This window comes from Etheostoma spectabile, unplaced genomic scaffold (genome assembly GCF_008692095.1).
Source record: "Etheostoma spectabile isolate EspeVRDwgs_2016 unplaced genomic scaffold, UIUC_Espe_1.0 scaffold00019146, whole genome shotgun sequence".
In the NCBI taxonomy this organism is placed as follows: Eukaryota; Metazoa; Chordata; class Actinopteri; order Perciformes; family Percidae; genus Etheostoma; species Etheostoma spectabile.
Window position 1 is genome coordinate 1 of NW_022604704.1, and position 5,722 is coordinate 5,722.

Below are 5,722 nucleotides of genomic sequence, written 5' to 3' on the forward strand. Positions count from 1 at the left end.
TGTGTTAATATTTATTTTACTCAAATTAAACTTTAGCTTTCTACTGTGTAATTTGCTATGGTGTTTCTGTACTAACCAAAATCTTGTGACATATACAGAAATTTGGAAGCCAGAGTTTAATTTCCATTTTAAATCAGGTAAATTCATTACAGAGGAGGACTTCTGACGCAGACTTGAATATGGTAGACGACTGCGTTAGAGGAAGAATTGGAGAAGCAAAACTTTGCTTTGGACCCTGTCTTGGGCCCCCCAACGATGACTCTTTGTCAGAGCAGGCCCTCTCCTTGCCTTCCACACCTGTCCCTGGACCCCCAACATGGCGCTCCTCAGGGCAGACCTTCACACAAACTACCATGCCTCTCCTGGCCCAAAATGCCTCTTCTTGCAACAACTGCAAGGTCTTTGAGTCCCGGTTGCTGAAACTTGAGAAAACATGGAGTATTTGTTGGCAGGGAAGACAATCCATAGCATCCCCTTCCAACCGCCGCTCTCGGCACAAAAAGGGGAACATATTAAAAAGGGGACAACTGGAGATTGTTATTTGGTAAGTTTTCTTTGCTTTCCAGTTTACAATTTTGGTGAGCGAGGGCACAATTACGATTTACATTTGCTAATTATTTCCCTTTCACCTTTAGTTTCTCGTGGTTGTCCAACTAATGTTTTTTTAACTGCAGAAAAGATACTAAAAGTTCCAAAAATTCCGCCTTGGGTCCCGGACTGGGAGGAAAAATGCAAAAAATGCGAGACAGTCAGCAAGCCACGGGCATAGATTTTGCCTGTACATGGCTGCTGGCATGCCAGCTAATGCCATCGCTGAAGACCTGAGGTTTTTGAGCCAAATTGACAAATTGCGGGCGTAAGTATTTTTCATGTCATGTTGTTGCCATGCTATTACCATGCACCAAAATACTTACAACTACAAAACAAATTGAAATTATTCTCTTATCTATTGATTCCAATTTTGGATTTGATTTTAATCCACGGTGTTTTATAATAGGTGAGAATTGAGAAGTTGGAACATGGACTCTGGTGGAACTGGGAGTCAGATTTAATGACTTGTAACTCATTACCTCTTCCCACAGCTGGACAACATACCTTCAAAAAAAGGGATATGCACCGACAACAATTAAAAACATGCTAAACAACATGATACTGTTTTTTAAGCATGAAGAGACATCGTTTGCAAAGGAGAGCAAACTCAAAAAAAAAGATTTCCTGACACTGTAATACGAGTTAAAAGAATTGTGCAGATGTGCACAAGCATCTTGTCATCCACCGGCAGAAGGTGTTACGCCATAAGTCAGGTAAATGTTTTAAATTTCTTTCCTTCAAAACTGTATGTCCTATATATATTATAACCCTAACCCTGACACTATATATATATATATATATATTATGTATTGCCATCTAAATGCATGCATGTCAAAACTGTTTTCACAGACAATCAGCTGACTGTCTTTAAAGAAAAGGACTTTATGGTCATTGCCAAAACAAAAATTCCTGAACTGATGAGTAAGTAGACTTAGTAATTAACATTATTTTTTCTTCTTTAGTAGATTTTAAGATGTACTTAACGGGACATACTGTATCTTGCCATGTTTTGTAGAAACAATATCCTACAATGGGGAACAAGTAGAGGAAATGCCAAATTCCTCGGCTACATAATGGGATACATGTCCATGTTGACGGACACCGATCTGTGGTTCTGACAAACATGAAAAAAGAACATGTCAGGAACTCTGAGAAGTGGAGTCAAGGCAGGCGTTTCCAAGTTCTGGTGAGTATTTAATTAGGTTGGCAGATCAAAGCAATGAACATGTCATTGGTAAAATTAAAATGAGTGTCTTTGTAACCCTCTGAGCCCTGAGATCATTTTCTACAGTTCATTGGCCGTCTGGATTTATTTTATAAAAAACCTTTTAAAACATCAACCCTGTTGTCTACAGTCAAGATATGAACATCATTTTTTCAAGACAAACTGGGTTATTACAATATTTGGGCTGCAGTGAAGTCACTTGAATATTTAAAAATTTTTGTAGGACCTTAAAGAAAATAAATAAATTAAACAGAACATGAATCTCACAACTATGTATTGAGATTACAGACAAAGCAGTAATACCTAAGCTATTTTCCTCTTAAACCCTTTCATATGTCTTGGGAGTCACACTGTGAAGAAATAATCATTACAACTTATACAGTTGACAAATACATTTTTCAAAGACAGTCCAGATGCATTTGCCCTCATGACATTTAAGTATACCAATAATCAACATAATAATGTCATATTATTGATATTACAACATAGCAATGCTACACAAGCATTTGTGTGTGTCTAAAACAGTTCTCCTATATGCAAAAATGAACATAATAAACATTTTAACTCATATTAAGCACATCCTATTTACATTTCTTTAAAGGCCAAAATACATGCCAAATCTCAAACCAGTAACGCCGTTTCCTCTGTAACACAGTAGATATCCATCTTGTCCACTTAACATCTTTTGATTGCATATGAGAGATGAGAGAATTGCTCACTGTTCCCACTCCATACTCTTTGAGTCACGTTGTCTCCAATATATGGGCATGCTGCTTGCCTTCACTTTGGACACAGACAGAGAGGAGACACGGAGCTAGCAGCAGATATGAGCAAAAAAGTGATGAATTACGGACATCAAGTGGGCAAATCTTGGATGAACAGTTTGGATTTAATGCTCAGCGACCCTGATAAAGGGCACAAGTTCAAGGCTGGATAGAAAATCACCTGTAGAGGCTAAAAAGACCCGGAAGAGACCTCCGTACCTATCCACAGATATGCACTAATTTCTCCATTTTTTTATCCTAAGGTGGATGACCACAAAACAACAAAATTGTTTGGTCAAGCTGCTTTCTCGCTCAAAAGTGAGGAGTTAATTGGCTAGACTTTTTGACAAAGGGGATGTGTTGCACACCAGGCCAGGAGTGTGAATTTGTTCACACAGCAAACGGGAGGCAGATACAGAAGCCTTTAGGCTTCCTCCATGCAGCTTGGGTGGATGCCGGAATGAAGGGGAACGTAACTTTCACCCAGATCCGGAGCAGCGTCTCCACTCAAGTAAGAACTTATTATAAGTTTGATTCTGGCCCTTGATCAGAGTTTGGAAGTGGGGGTACTCAAATTGGGGGCTAGAATTAGAATTGAGATGATGTTGATGTTTGAATTTAAGTTGAAGTAAATTTGACATAAACACAATTTAGCAACTGGGTGTTTTAGGTTTATTGGGAGTGTTGTGTAAGATTGTTGACACACAGTTGCTCAATGTACTCTTATCATATCATCATTTGTAAAAACGTCTTTGTTTGGGTTTCCAGGCCAGCAAACACCTCTCAGAAAAAGAGAGAAGACAGGTGGCAAAAGAAATGTGCCACGACCCCAGCACGGCAGAGCGCTTCTATGTTGCTCTGCCAGACAAAGTAACTGGGTACAAGACTCGCAGGCTAAGATTAAAAGCCATGGAGAGTGCATTGGATGAAGATGATGAATTGGAAACATCTTCAAGTGGTGAAGAACCACAATATAACAACCAAACGGAGTCTGACTCCTCTCTGTCCAAGGAGGAGTTGGCAACATGGCAACAAAAAAAGCAATCTAAGTCTGAGCAGAGCTCATCATCTGGAGCAGAGAAAAACCCAGCAGTGGCTGTCGCTCCACATCCTTTCAATAGAAGGTTGTACTTTACAAGTCCAACAACAGGTTTGGAAGTCCAAGTCATGACACCCTCAAAGTGCTGTGTATCTGTCAACAAGTTAGGAGAGCCAATTGGCAGTTACTTTTTAGAAAAATGATGAACACTTACCCTATCCTCAAGAAAGATGAGCAGGCAGCCATTGTTGAGCATGCTCCAAGGGCTGAGCCAGCAACCTCCCTTAGAAGTGAATCAGTGGATGAAACACCAGCGCCTCATCCTCGACGCAGAGATGGCCGACCCAGTGACAGAGAAGCAGGGCAGCCTTAAGAGAGAGCAGCTTCAGAAGAAATGACAGGCAAATGCAGTCTGAATCAGGACTGTTAAGTTCTGGAATGTGGTTCAGCAGCACCGGTTAAGTAAATTTCAGAGGTTACACCATTTTGTTTTGTGACGATTTCTTTAAGTGGATGAAATAAAGGGCTGTTTGTTTAATGTATGAGCACAATTTTACTGTTTACTCTTCTTCTTGGTTTTTCTTGGCAATATATGTTCCCCTCCACATATTTTTCTCTGCTCTGCTTTGAGCAATTCTAACTATGGGGATGGCCAATGAGGGAAATCTGCAAGTAATCAAAGGTTCATATTTCAAAGATTGTAAGAGGTATCTGGCTGATTCCAGTTGGAAATGGAAGCCTGGAGATTAGTGCATCCAAAACAAGTTGCTGTAATATTTACGTACATTTACTGGTGAATTACGAAGTTGTGAGTGCTTCCAAAGTGCTGAAAATGAAAATCTGGAATTATTTCAAAGTCTCATATTTCAAACACGGTGTGAGGTATCCGGTTGATTCTAATGAGAAATGGAAGCCTGGAGAATGATGCATACAACACAGGTCACTGTAAGACTCAATGTAGCCGGAGTGTTGTGTTCAGGCAGGAAGGCAGACCCAAGAGCAGAGATAGCAGGCAATAAGGCTTTATTTACAGTCCAATGAAAAATCACAGGTAGCAACAGGAACTGGAAAAATCCAAGGAACACAAAAATCCAAAAGTGACGAGTCCGAAACAGGCCCAGGGAAAACTAATAGTTCACGTATAGATTTTTACGTAGCTTGCTAGTGGTTTAACTACCTTCACCTTGGAATCAAGGAGTTGACTTGCTCCACTATAATTAACACTTCTGAATTTTCAAGAGTTTTTGATTTGTTTTGTTCCACATTGATTCATGTATTTCTCCTGTTGCTACACTTATACTTTTATGTATTTCCAAGTTTCTATTGTTCATTACTGTAATTAATTCTCAATTTTCTTACCTCTGTCTTTACTTAGACTTGGTTGACTTGTCGTCTTCCAGAACATATTATTTATTTATGCTGTGGTCAAACTGCAAGCATTTGAACTCCTACTTGAATTGTTGAACACTGAGATCGTTTATTTTTATTCTAAAGAAGAATGGTGCTTCAAAAAAAAAGTTACATCCTCTATACAGTTTCCTTGTCAGCTCTGCATCCAGCAAAGAAGTCACAGCGCCTTATGCTAACTAAAAAGCTTACAGCACCAGGTATTCACAGGCAGTCTCCCATCCAAGTACTAAGCCGGCCCAATCTGGCTTCCGAGATCAGAAGGGAGCGGGCGCTTTCAGGGTGGTGTGGCCGTAAGCAACCATACAGGGCGAAATCCAGCTATTTCTAGATGTGAAGACCTGAAGGTTCTCAAAACTTGAATAAACAGCTTGGGGTTGAGGAAAACTGAACTACATGTAATCACATTATTATGAATGGCAGCCATTTTCTGTAAGCTAACTTTACATCACCGCGGTTATTTACAGTTACAAAACGTTACTAATTTACCAAAACACAGTAGTATATTACACACAAAACACAGACAAACTAAATGACAAAACACATGTAATATACTGATGCCCCGCTGACATTACTCTCCTAAAAGAGAGAATTAAAACACGCTAAGTCCGTTGTCTGACCTTCAGCGGAAAATTCCCTCAGACGTTGGTTCAGACGTTGGGCCAAAACTAATCGTTAATATACATTCTATGCTTA

At 39.6% G+C, this 5,722-nt stretch overlaps 1 pseudogene; it reads right to left on the reverse strand.

Annotated features, from left to right (window-relative positions):
* Positions 1–5,211: 5,211 nt before the first annotated feature.
* Positions 5,212–5,325, reverse strand: LOC116683870 (uncharacterized; annotated as a pseudogene).
* Between the last annotated feature and the right edge of the window lie 397 nt (positions 5,326–5,722).